General features: G+C 34.0%; 1 pseudogene; it reads left to right on the top strand.

The window, feature by feature from the left end:
- Positions 1-10675: 10675 nt before the first annotated feature.
- Positions 10676-11643, top strand: LOC100617158 (olfactory receptor 2W1-like; annotated as a pseudogene).
- The last annotated feature ends 503 nt before the right edge of the window (positions 11644-12146 follow it).

The following is a 12146-nucleotide window of genomic DNA, read 5'->3' as shown; positions in this document are numbered from 1 at the left end:
CTGATGAAGACACATTAGATAAATAGATAATTTATTTTTTCTATATTTATTGTCTCTATTTATTTTGTTAAACATTTCACAATTGACTTTTAATTTGGTTTGGTTGCATCATCTAGCTATACCTTAATCCATGGAACTTCTACTATGTCTGTGATTCTTTTCTACTCAAAATTTTATAAAAGATGATTTAAGTATGTTGGTGTGTATGAGATCTCTTAATCTTTTTTTTTCTCCAATACTTTATTCACTTGGAAGCTTATATTTTCTAAGATCAAAGGCTATGGGCATTTTTGTATAAATAGATAATTTAAAATGCAAACAAAGGAGTAAAAAGAAAAAGAGAAAGCTAAATACATCTGAACTAATGGAAAAGACAAAACAATGACCAATATCTATATCTACAAATGTAGATTCATATGTAGATCTTAGCTATAGATATCAGATATAAATATAAAGGGGAAAGAAACAAATATACTCTAGGGCACTAATACCTTCAGAGGTCATAGAGGGAGAAAATAAGAGAGAAGTTCTGTGACAGGTATTTTTATACTTTAATGATCTTAATTAACATTTAAAAAAGAGAGAATGTAAGGAAAAAGAAATATACTAAGGGGAAATAAAGGATAAAGAAAAAGATTATATATACTAGCTCATATAATCCAGGTAAGAAGAGAATTGTAAATATGTAGAAAAAGAAAAAGGAAATATTAATACACATAAACACACATTTATTAAGTCCAAAAATAAAATCATAAAAGTATAAGGAGAGAGGACAAAGAGATCAAAAGGAAAGTTGGATTCAGGGAGTGATTAGTTTCAAGCAAAAAAAAAAATCATTCTTCAGATCTTCAGATGGTGGAGTGCAAAGTGAAGATTAAAGAGAAAAAAAGGAAAGACAACTAACTGTATGTAATCAAGTACTGAAAAAGAGGAAAATAAGGGAAGTAGATTATAAGCAATTCCTCTGAAATATGCTAGTATTTAATCACATATCTCTTATAACACCCTCTTCCTTGTAAAGAGAACAACAGGAAATAAGGACAGATAAAGATTTAAAAAAACTTACAAAGGTAAATATTCGGTCAATTTCAAACATTCCTTGGTTAAAAAATCATTTTCTATTCCTCCTTCACCTCCCCCCACCCTTCCCATAGCCAACATGCAATTCCACTGTGTATTACATGTGTCCTTGATCAGAACCTATTTCCATTTTGTTGATGTTTGCACTAGGATATTCATTTAGAGTCTGTATTCCCAATCATATCTACCTTGACCCATGTAATCAAACAGTTGTGTTTTTTTGGTGTTTTTGCTCCCACAGTTTGTCCTCTGAAAGTGGATAGTGTTCTTTCTCATAGATCCCTCCAGGTTGTTCAGGATCACTGCATTGCCACTAATGGAGAAGTCCATTACATTCAATTGTGCCACAGTATATTAGACTCTGTGTACAATGTTCTCCTGGTTCTGCTCCTTTCTCTCTGCATCACTTCCTAGAGGTTGTTCCAGTTCCCATGGAATTCCTCCACTTTATTATTCCTTTTTGCACAATAGTATTCCATCACCAACATATACCACAATTTTGTTGAGCAATTCCCCAAATGAATGGCATCCTCTCATTTTCAATTTTTTTTTGCCACCACAAAGAGCACAGCTATGAATATTCTTGTACATGTATTTTTCCTTATTATCTCTTTGGTGTACAAACCCAGCAGTGCTATGGCTTAGTCAAAAGGCAGAGAGTCTTTTATCTACTTTTGGGCATAGTTCCAAATTGCCCTCCAGAATGGTTGGATCAATTCACAACTAGACCAGCAATGAATTAATGTCCTGACTTTGCCACATCCCTTCCAGCATTCATTACTTTCCGTTGCTGTCATGTTAGCCAATCTGTTAGGTGTGAGGTGATACCTCAGAGTTGTTTTGATTTGCATCTCTCTGATTATCAGAGATTTGGAACATTTTTTCATGTGCTTATTAATAGTTTTGATTTCTTTATCTGAACACTGCCTATTCATGACCATTGCCCATTTATCAATTGGAAAATGGCTTGATTTTTTGTACAATTGATTTAGCTCTTTGTAAATTTGAGTAATTAGACCTTTGCCAGAGGTTTTTGTTATGAAAATTGTTTCCAATTTGGTGCTTCCCTTCTCATTTTGGTTACATTTGTTTTGTTTGTACAAAAACTTTTTAATTTGATGTAGTCAGAATTATTTATTTTACATTTTGTGACTCTTTCTAAGTTTTGCTTGGTTTAAAAATCTTTCCCTTCCCAAAGGTCTGACATATATACTATTCTGTGTTCACATAATTTACTTATAGTTTCCTTCTTTATGTTCAAGTCATTCACCCATTCTGAGTTTATCTTGGTGTAGGTTTTGAGGTGTTGATCCAAACCTAATCTTTCCCACACTGTCCTCCAATTTTCCCAGCAGTTTTTATCAAATAGTGGATTTTGGTCCCAAAAGCTGGGATTTGAGGACTTGTCATAGACTGTCTTGCTGAGGTCACTTACCCCAAGTCTATTCCACTGATCCTCCTTTCTGTCTCTTAGCCAGTACTAAATTATTTTGATGACCACTACTTTATAGTATAGTTTGAGATCTGGTACTGCATGGCCACCTTCCTTTGAATTTTTTTTCATTATTTTCCTGGGTATCCTTGATCTTTTGTTCTTCCAAATGAACTTTGTTATTTTTTTAATTAAGTAAAAAAAATTTTTTTTGGTAGTTCAATGGGTATGGCACTAAGTAAGTAAATAAGTTTGAGTAGGATGGTCATTTTTATTATGTTATCTAATCCTACCCATGAGCAGTTAATGTTTTTCCAATTGCTCATATCTAGTTTTAGTTGTGTGGAAAGTGTTTTGTAGTTGTGTTCATATAGTTCCTGTGTTTGTCTCAGCAGATAGATTCCTAAGTGTTTTTTATTGTCTAGGGTGATTTTTTGAATGGAATTTCGCTTTCTAATTCCTGTTGCTGAGATGTGTTGGATATATATTTAAATGCTGATGACTTATGTGGCCCTTTAGTGTGGAAGCTGCCAGGTCTTGTGTGATCCTGATTGGTGTTCCTTGGTTTCTGAATTGTCTCATTTTGGCTTCCTGTAGAATTTTCTCCTTAGCTTGATAGCTCTGGAATTTAGTAATTACACTCCTGGGAGTTGTCTTTTGGGGATTTAATGTAGAGGGTGTTCTATGAACTCTTTCAATGTATATTTTGCCTCCTTGTTCAAGAACATCAGGACAGTTTTCTTGGATGATTTCTTGTAGAATGATGTCAAAATTTCTTTTTATTTCTGGCATTTCAGGTAGAGCAATGATTCTCAAATAGTCTCTCCTTCCTCTGTTTTCCTGAACTGTCACCTTGTCAGCGAGATATTTTATGTTTTCTTCTATTTTGTCAGTCTTTTCACTTTGCTTTATTAATTCTTGCTGTTTTGAAAGATCATTGGTTTCTAGTCGCTCAATTCAGGTCATTTGGGCCTGGTTTTCTACTTTAATTTTTTTAATTTTCTGCTATAATCTTTTGATTTTCTCTTTGATCCAATTCCCACTTCTCTTGCCAGAAGGCTTCCATCTTTTTGGTAAGCTCCAATTTAAATTCTTCCATTGCTTGTGAACAATTTCCAGTTTTAGAAGGTTTTTGTCTTTGTTTGAATTTCCTCCTGTATTTCCTCTGTAGCATGGGTTTTTCCTCCATAAAAATTTTCCAGGGTCAATGCCTTCTTTCTGTTTTTCTTGGAGGGAGGTTGTTGCTTCTGTGCACAATTTTTCATCACTTTGGAGGTTTTACCTTACCTTTTTAGTCAGAAATCTGAGTGAACTGGGCAGGTTCTCTGTGTATTAAGTTAAGGAGCAAGGATTTTGTCTGAGGCAAGCTCTAGAATCTCTGCCTCCTGTATTCACAGCTCTCCTCTGGGCTACCTTCCTGAGAGTGCCCACAGTCTGCTCTCCCCCACCCACTAGGGTTTCAGATGTAGCTGCTCTCAGGGGTAGGTGTTTGGTGGTCTTAGTCAGCTCCCAAGGACCTAGAGGAGCCCCTTCCTTGCTCTAGAGGTGTCCCTCACTCTCTCGCTGATTATGGCATGCACTGGCTCTGATTCTGTCTCCATAGATGGGGTAGGGGAAGGTAGATTGGCTCACAATTGGGTGGGAGCTTTTTCATGCCCAAATCCCACATACTTTCAATGCTGTGCCCTACTGTAGAGTCCCTCAGTTCTTATGAAAGTTGTTTTTTTTTTCCTTTTGAGGTAGTCTGTCTCAGTGGGTGCTGGGGAGAGGAAGCATCCTGTGTCTAGACTGTCGCCATGCTTACCCGGAAGTCCCCTTACAGAAATAAACAGACATTGTTTTGTTTTGTTTTTTTACCTATGAGAATGTAAGTACATTAAGAATAGAAGTTGTTTCATGCTTTTTATTTGTATTATTGGGGCATACAACAATGTCTGGTTTATAGGAGACTCTTCAAAAATGCATGTTGATTGATTAAATGAATACAAAGAGTGTCACGTGCCCTAGGGTATAATCCTAGTGCATAAATATATATATATATATATATATATATATATATATATATCCCATTTTATTTAATTCAATTCTATAAAATTCAACATTTACTAATCACCTAATATATGTCTCAAGACCTTTAATTCCCAAGGCAGTTCTCTTTCCTCTATATGGAATGATGTTTAAATATCATCTACAAAGTGAAAAGTTACATTAGATGAATTCTTAGATCCTGAAACCTCTAAGAGTTTTTCATTGTTATTTTACAGGTACCATGAATAAGATAAGGGGCATCTAATGAATGGGATGTCAAATTTGAGAATATCCAGTTTCTGATCTAAGAGGCAACAACAACCATGGGCACCTTCTGTAAAACCATGGGCAAGTCACATAATTTCTCTGTGTCTCAACTTCCTCATGGGTAAAATGAGATTCAAAAAATTGTGAGCATATGCTAAGGTTTTTGACAACTTTGAAATGCTATATACTGATATTTTTTATATAATTTCATAATTATCCTACATTGGTGATCACAAACTAACTCTTGATTATATTAGAAGCACTGCTATTAATCTCCAACCCAAATGATGAGAAGTCTTTGGGGATCATGCCTCATGTTTCTCCCTTGCTGAGCAAATTTGCAATAAATTATAATTACTACAGAGGGACTCAGAATTCCTGAGGTCTCCCTAAAATGAACATATCTTTTATCTCACATTTATTTAATCAACAAATTCTCTTTTGAATCATGGTAATTCAGCTTTTGAAATAAGATGCCTGGGTAGGAAAGGGTGAAAATAAATCTTATAAAGAGTGATGTCATTGAATATATAAATTGGGAATGGTCAATGACAGGAGAATTTCCTTCCCTGTCCCATTTACTGAGAACTTGTGCAATAAGGTGGTAAAATTCATAGAAGCCAAGAAAGCTTCATACTTAGGCTTGTTCAACTACAATGAAGAAGTAGAATTTTCCATCCCATACTGGGGAGGTCATTGGTCATTTCTTCCCTGGACTTTATAATCACCAATGAAGAAAAGCTTCATGCAATAATCTGGGGTAAGTCTGAACAAATTCAGGCAAATATGAGTTTCATGGTGGCTAATAATAACTGGGGGAAACAATTAAGCAACATGATTTATTAGCAAAACAGGCATAATAAATGGGTCAGTGGACTCCCTAGTTCAGTGATAGTGAACCTTTTAGAGGCCAAGTGCCCAAACTGCAACCCTCACACAGCATGTGAGCCCCCTGCCTTATCCCAGAAAAGGGAAGGAGGAATCGCTCCCATTGTACTTCTGGGCAGAGGGTAAGGTGAAGTGAGAAAAGTCCTCAGGCATGCATGGAGAGGGAGAGGAGAGCAGCCCCCTTTGGCACACATGCCATAGGTTTGTCAACATGGCCCATGGTCCATAGACGCTCAATATAGAGAAAGCTTTTTATGTATGAAAACAATCAAATGAACAAATTAATTATAGGAAAACCATTAACCGGGATACAAGTCAAGATACAAAATTAGATGATATGGTTTCTAATTAAAAGAAAGATTAGGGGCTTTCCAGATTGGGAGATTTGGGTTGGTAGTAGAACAAGTAGGTTTAGGGTGTTTCTTTTCCTGGAATTGAGAGATGCTGATTAATTGCATCAACATAAACTTATGAAATGATAGACGTTTTACACCATCTTTTTTACCATGAAATATTTACAGAAAAACAACCAGATGGAAAATAAAAAAGTGGCAGCACAAGATGGATTCAGTATCCATAAGATAGATTATAAATGGTTCTCTTGATTCCCACACAACAGCAACTTCATTTTTTAATTGACCATCACTCCATCTCATCAATTTGTGATCAAGAGACTTAGTTTTAAAAAGGAGATTAACATAAATGTGATAAACATAAAATTCCGAGCTGGGATTTATAAGATTATGGTCAGGACTATTCCTGACATCATTATCATTTTTACTTCAAATGAGAAAGTGCTCCTAACCTTTTTTTTTTCTTTCCGTCAAGGACTCCTTTGGCAACCTGGTGATTCTTATGAATCCTTTCTCAAAATAAAGTTTTTAAATCAATAAAATACATAGGTCTACAAAGAAAATTAATTATATTAAAGAAGAGCTATCAAAATATTTTATATGTTAATGGACTCTAGGGTTAAAGACAATAAGGAATTATGCCCCTAAACTATGAAACTGAGTATAATAATTTTGATTCAGATTAAGAAGTCTAATATTATTTATTGACTTCAGTTTTATTATCTGTAAAATTTGTATAAAAATTGAAGTTCTATAGTTCTAAATCCTTGATTTTAAATTTGTTTCTATATTGGCTAAATGGGAATCTACTCAGTGAAATGGAGGATCAAATGAAAGTGTAAATTATTTTCCATTACTGTAGCATTTTCTCTGCCTTCATTACATGGCCGTGTTGGTCAAATAAGAACACAAGATAAAAAAGATAATAGATTAAACCTATTAGGAACCTTAAAAGGGAAATCCTATTATTATTATTATTATTATTTTGGATAAGGCATTCTGGACTAGATATATTAAATGATGTATTTGCTCAAGGCCAGTTAGTGACTGAAGTGGCATGTGAATTAAGATAGTATATCCATAATACCATAAAATACTATTTCAATGTCAAATCCATTATAAATGTACCAAGGTATAAATAAAATAAATATTTAATATTCATTTTCACACTCTACTTCTTTTTTATTTTCTACTATTTATCTGTCTACCTACCAGCTCATGGACTTATTTCTATAATCAGCTTCAGAAATTTCTATAAAATATTTTATAAGTTTTAAAAAAGATTCACCAATATAATTGTCAATTGTCTAGTCAATATAAATTACATCAAAATTAATTCAATCTATTAAATATTATATCTTCTCTCATTGAATTAGACAGTTGATTGATTAAGGCTATGTCATAATTGGAAAAACTGAAATGTAATTTTTAGACCTTAACCTCATTTGTCCTCATTGAAAAGTACTCATATTACATTAATGAGAATAATACTGTACCTCAACCGAAAGGCAATGTTACTCAGTACCATAGGTGTAATTGTGTCAGTAACATTTAGGCGATCTCCTCTGTGCCCAAAGAAAACCAAAAGTTCAACACATAGGATTAAGAGCATCTCAGATAGTAGTTCAAAAGAGAAATATCTAGCAGGTTACTAAAACCACTAGCTTCTAGTTAGGGTTTATCAGCTTCTAACACAGACAGCCCTATTGAGTATGGAAAAGCTCAGAAGGAATAAAAAGTATTGACAAGAAATAAGAGAACTAGCTGAATGTGCTAGCTGAATTCCTACAGAGGATGTCAATATCAGACAAGGAGAATCCCCCTTAATCTAAAAACACAACAAAGAGGAATGGATCTTTTAGGTTGGATGCTGTTGCTATGGTTAGGGGATTAAATAAGTTTACCTTTGGTGAAGAAAAGCAGCAGCAACTCTTGAAAAACAATTTTCATTTCTGAGTTGGTATTAGATTGTTCTTTTTATAGTGAACACCAAAGGAAGTGTTTTGGAAAGGAGGAGAATAAAAGAACTAAGAAAGACTTCTTTGTGACAAGGAAGTATAACTGACTCAGGTAACCACCTGAGTCAATTTTTCATGGGAGTCTTCCATATCATAGGTGTGTTTCTTGGGAAAATCATATGTGTTGGTCTGTAACTGTTTTTAAAGGTCTTATGCATGTAATATACTTTACACTGCCTCATCTGAACCTCAAGAACCTCAAAGAAGGCATCATCTTAGAGACAGGTATATATAAATTATGTCTTTCATGTTTCCATTTTTCAGTTCTTTCCCTGGAGGTGAAATTCACAATTTATTCTTCAAGTATTAAATTTGCAAATGTATATAATATTGTCTTCCTTTTATTCATTTTGCTGTTTGTTATCCTATCTAGTTCCTTTCCTTTTTTTGTTTTTAAATTAGCCTACTCATAATTTCTTATGATACAGTTCTATTCCATCACAACCATATACCACAATTTTTTAAACCATTACTCCAATTGATGGAAATTGCCTCAATTTCCATTTTTGTCACAACAATAATTTTAAAAAGTTTTATTGATGTATTTTGTTTTATGTTACAAATATTTACAGATAACTCTTTCTAATGAGGTTTTTAATAACAAAGTAAAACCAATAATATAGTATTCATCTGAAAGTGCATGCATTTCACATCTGTAGCATCTCCTCCACAAACTATTTTTGCTTTGCTTGACTAGGTATGTTTGTTAAAAGAAATTTGTTTTTTCTTTATTGAAATCATAGCTAATAGTTAACAGATTCAGAATTTGTACTTGAATCTTTCTGACTCTAACTCTCACCCTCTAATATACCATATTGCTTTTGTAGAATTCATGAAAGGGTTGAGCAGAGACAATGTTGAATTATAAAGGTAACTAGATTCCCTAGATCTGAAAGTCTTTGGGTCTAACCTAGAATTTTTGCTGTCCTCCCCTTCCAAATCATTCCACTCCATGGTCATACTATAAGGATCAATGTTAACACCAGTCCAGAGTTTTATAATGTTCAACAGAAGGTTCAGAGTGAGAGAGGTGTCCTCCACATTAGACCTCTTTGGCAATAGTTTGGTTTTTTTCTTTTTCCTTTCTACATTGACAATTTGACTGATTCTTATTTCCTGATCATAATAACAATCAATTCATGTTAAACTCAGGATACTGAAATTTGAACTGCTTTGAGAAAATATGTTATTGTGCATGTATATAAAGGGTGAATAATGAGAGTCCACTATTTGTCTTAATAATGTATTCATGTAGTTTAAAACTACATATCGTGTCTTAAAAGTCTTAGTAAAGTTTTAAATTTCACTGAGGTTTTGGGTCACCCAGTATTCACAGGCTTTACACACTCCCTTTTCATATGTCTGTATTTTGATTACATCATTTCTACTAAACCTGAATGATGACTCATCAGTGCACTCTAGAGAATTCTTGGTCAGGCTTAAGTTGTACTACATGGTGATTTGAGGGGCCGTCTAAGGCTTTGAAGCAAGGATGGAAAGAGAATTTTCCAAAAGGTTGCTAAAGAATGACAGTAGTTTATATCTGTTTTTCAGTGAATCACTCATTTGTAGTGTAGGAAGAAATAATAAATCATAATATAGTCTTTCCTCCTTACTCCATATGTAACACTATATAATATTATCCTAATACATGAATATATGTTATATGTGTGTATTTATATTTGTGCCTCTGTCATTGTCTCAAGTGAAAATGCCTCCTAAATGTAAGAGAAAGAAGATTTTGTCTATTGCCTACAAAGAAACTGTAACCTTTTCCTTAAATATATCTATAACTTTATTTATTTTGCTGTTCCCTGATGATGGAGTTCACAACCTATAAGGTACAACTCTTGTCTATGCCCTTCCATAGATTCATTATAGAAACCTATTCAACATGTGAAGGAGGTGTTTAATTTTCTATTGATATCATAAGAGCATGTGTGCTATTTACTTGTTATTCCTCACTCTTATTGTGGCCAACCTATCTTCTTTTTTGTTTGCATAGCTACCATCTAAAATTACTTTTGAGTTCTTTTTAAAAATGCCTCATTAATTATATGTTTCAGACTACTCAGACAACCCAAGAGATTTTACATTCCTCTAATATACCTTAAGGATTTTACAGTGCAATAGAAACAAAGGCCAATTTTTTTTTATATCATTATTCTAGTATTGTCATATGGCCACAAGACATAGAATACAACATTGTCTCTGAGAATTGAAAATGAGCATCACACTCAGGGCAATGGAAAGACTTCTGGTGAATTTGACAAGGTGAATTGACTTAAGTTGACCAAAATAGCAGGTTGAATGAATGCTTGACCATTGTTCAGTATTATAGGATACCAAGTACATTCAAAATGAAGAGAAACATTTTAATTACAATATTTTTAAGGGATGTCTTTGGCTGGTAGTTATTTCTGAGACATGAAAAATCAGAGTACCTCTCCTGCTTTCCTTTTCTTTTATCTCTTTTTTCCCCCTCTTTTTTCTTCTGTTCTCCTTTACTCTCCTACTGAAAACCCCAAATAATGGGAGATTGTACCAATATTAGTGATTGAATACGATTACAGATTTTCATTATGAATATATTTTATCCAATTTTTCAGTAAATTTGCTGTGGTTTGTTGAAATATTTTGTTGATTTTTCTATTTTCACAGTGGTTGTTCATAAAAGAAGATAAAGATGGGTAACTATAGCTACTTCTATGGATTTATTCTCCTCGGCTTTACAGACCATTGTCAGCTAGACGTGACCATCTCTGGGGTTGTTTTTTTTCTTTTATATGATTGCTTTGATCAGTAACATTGCCATCATCCTGGTGTCACTCCTAGATATCCATTTCCAAACACTTTTTCCTTAGAAACTTGCCCATCTTGGATCTTTGCTATATCACTAATATTGTCCCTCAAATGTTAGTCAACATCTGGAGTCAGAACAAAAGAATAACTTCAGCTTTTCATTGATATGGTTCTTTGCTCAGTTGAATGTATACTACTGGCTGTGATGGCCTATGACAACTACAATGCTGTTTGCAAGCCTCTACACTATATGGTGGTCATTAACCCCAAACTCTGCCAAAGTCTTCTGACAATGGCCTGGCTTGTTTGCATTATAAATTGTATGATCCTCTCCCCATATGCAATGAGCCTGCCACGATGTGGGAATCATCACTTGGACCACTTCTTCTGTGAGATGTCAGCCACAATTAAGATAGACTGTGTGGACACCACAGCGATGGAGGCAACCACATTTGGAATGTGCCTGGTTATTGTCCTAGTGCCACTTCTCATCCTTGTCTCCTATTGCTTCATTGTTGTGGCTGTCCTGAGGATTAAGTCTGCCACAGGGAGAAAGAAAGCATTTGGGACCTGCTCTTCTCATCTCATTGTGGTATCCATCTTCTATGGAACTGTCATCTATATGTATATACAGCCAGGAAATAGTCCATCCCAAGATGAAGGAAAACTCCTTAGGATTTTTTATTCCATCATCACCCCTAGCATAAATCCTTTGATCTATACTCTAAGAAATAAGGAATTTAAGGAGGCTGTGAAAAGACTAGTAAGAGAATAGAAAGGAACTTAGTATACAATAGGACACTGACTTATTTTTTTTCCAGAAATACTACTATGAAATATATAGTGAAAGGAAATTCACCAAGAATTAAATTATTGTATGTTATATATTATCTTCAGATTTTATAACACTTAAAATAAAAATCCCAAATACCCATTCCAACTAAAAATATATTTCTATAGAGAGGAGGTAACTTCTTAGATTCTCTAAGAAAGAACCTCAATAATGTCATGGATACTATGAGATCCTTAGAGTTAGTAATACCTAGTTTTGAATTTTGTGTCTGACCATTATCAGTTGTGAACTATAAGTCTCTTACTTAAATTCTTTGATCTCTAGCTTTAGAATAAAAAACAATAGAGCATCTCTTTCCCATGGTTGTTGTGAGGCTCAAATTCTGATATGTAGTAGTAATAGTAGTAGTCTTTCGGTGACTGAGAATGACGATCTATACTTATGCGTGAAAGAGATTTAAGTGGAAAAACCGATGCACAGAGATA

This window comes from Monodelphis domestica, chromosome 2 (assembly GCF_027887165.1).
Source record: "Monodelphis domestica isolate mMonDom1 chromosome 2, mMonDom1.pri, whole genome shotgun sequence".
NCBI classification, from domain to species: Eukaryota; Metazoa; Chordata; class Mammalia; order Didelphimorphia; family Didelphidae; genus Monodelphis; species Monodelphis domestica.
The sequence above is the reverse complement of the archived record's forward strand: the minus strand, read 5'-3'. Positions and strand labels throughout refer to the sequence as shown.